The sequence below is a fragment of the Callithrix jacchus genome, chromosome 2 (genome assembly GCF_049354715.1).
Source record: "Callithrix jacchus isolate 240 chromosome 2, calJac240_pri, whole genome shotgun sequence".
NCBI lineage: Eukaryota > Metazoa > Chordata > Mammalia > Primates > Cebidae > Callithrix > Callithrix jacchus.
The window spans coordinates 122,893,101-122,895,424 of record NC_133503.1 but is presented as its reverse complement, the minus strand read 5'-3'; positions in this window follow the sequence as shown (position 1 = coordinate 122,895,424).

Here is a 2,324-nt window from a genome sequence, read left to right as displayed (position 1 = left end):
TGCCTTCGTCTTGACTGTGCAGTTGAATTCCCATATTCTCTCGACTTTGAATTCAGGACACATTCTAGTCCTTCCTTCTTCTGGCTTAACATTATTTCTCCTGACTCCCTATATGAACAGTGGTGATACATTTGTTTTGTGAAGCTGCTAATTTGTGAAATACCAGCAAATGGTTTTGAATCTTTCTCCTCCCATAGATGCTTCTTGAACCACTGAGTCACTATAGCAGGAAGGCCTCCCAAAACTACTGAGTGGTTTCTCTAATTTACCAGATACCACTGAAGTTGCCTCAAGTTTCTGAAAACAGAATCGTTCATAAGAGATGAAAATAGGGTTCTGAGTTGCTGGACCATCTTTTATAATGGAATAGCACGTTGGTGCCTTTGTTTACAATGGCGTACATGTGCACACACACATAAATATCTTCCTTTTTATAATAAATATCTTGGCATGTACTTTTCATCTTAGCACTAACTTTCTGCACTCTCAGATGTATTTTTTTCATAGCCCACACAAAATCTCTAACTGTGTGTTCTGTTACATAACACAAGACTTGGTTATATTCTTTTCAGCACTTACCTCTGCAAGATTCCCAACTGGGGAAAAAATGTATGAAGCCTGAAGAGGGAATGGAGAGGTGGAATTAATAAGTAAGGCCAGACACCTCTGACTCCACTGTACTTTTCTACGTGTTAGAAATGGTAATTTATTTTAAGAATCATAGATTTATTATATGCAATTCTGAATGGAGGTCTTTATCTTGAGTCCAAACTTTAAGAACGTTAGCAAACCTCTTGCTAATCGCTAGATGTTTTATATGATGCTTAGAATAAAGATTTTTGACAGGCACATTATTCCATTAATCTGAAGAAACAACCTATTATTTGGCATGTACTGTAAAACATTTTATGAAAAGCAGATGAATAACCTTGTGATCTCTATAAAGTTGATAATCTACAAAATTATTTCATTTGATAGTTAATCTATCCTCAGAATCCAGTTCATTATTTTTTACTTTGTCACTTAAGGTTTTCAATACAGTTAAGGTGTAATGATAATAAATCACTTAATTTTTGTAACATACAGTATTTGTATGTCTTTAGATAAGCTTTCTCTTTCTCTTTCTCTCTTTTTTCTTTTCTTTCTTTCCTTCTTTCTTTTTTCTCTTTCTTTCTTTCTTTGATGGAGTTTTGCTCTTGTCCCATGCTGGAGTGCAATGGAGTGATCTAGGTTCACTGCAACCTCTGCCTCCCGTTTTCAAGCGATTCTCCTGTCACAGCCTCCTGAGTAGCTGGAATTATTGGCATGTGCCACCACACCTGGTTAATTTTTGTATTTTCGCTAGAGACAGGGTTTCACCATGTTGGCTAGGCTGGTCTCAAATTCCTATTCTCAGGCGATCTGCCCGCCTCGGCCTCCAGAGTACTGGGATTATAGGCATGAACCACTGAGCCTGGGTTTTAAGCTTCTTTTCAATAAAACAAGTCTCGTTTTTAAACAAATACTGCAGGGAATATTAGCAATTTCAAAAGTACCGTCTAAAAACATTAGCAAATATTTTGCTAAATTTAGCACTAAAACAATCCAAGTTAAACAGCATTATTTTATTAATAGATGGTTACAGTATTTATATACAATAGATAGGAGAAGAGTAATTGCTTTTGAGGACTACTAAATGGCAAGTAGCACAATTATATCATAATATTGATATTAATTTGTACTTATATTGTCAGACAGGAAAATAAGATACTGTTTTGCAAACAATTTCATTGAAGTACTGGGAAAAGATTGTGTTGTGCTAAAAACCTCTAATCTGCAACCCTTCGTGTACAGCAAATAACAGAGACATTTATTTTGCATCCATATAACTATGATATAAAATCTGATCCCATCCTATTCACCCAGTTATATATTCATTCATCCTGCCATTCATTCATTCACTTAATCCACAAATATGTAGTGTCCACTGTGTTCTAAGCACTGTGCAGGGCTCTAGAAATATGCAGATGACTCAAACATGATTCTTGCCCTCAAAGAACTTGAAGTGATTATGAGAGAGAAAAATAAATATTATGATAAGTAGACTAATAATTTTAATAATAAGTGCTTTGCTAAGTAGTGTAGTTAATGAATCATTCTGTCCAGGAGAGGGATAAATTAGATGATAGTCTTGAAAAGTGAGGTTATGAAACACAACTTTGAAGGAGAAGTATTAATTGATGTTTTCATTTACAAGCCTTTTTTACATGGGTATTTTGTTACAGCCCAAAGTCTCCTGATAGAGATTTTCAGCAATTCCATCATAAAATTGTTGTTTTTATAGG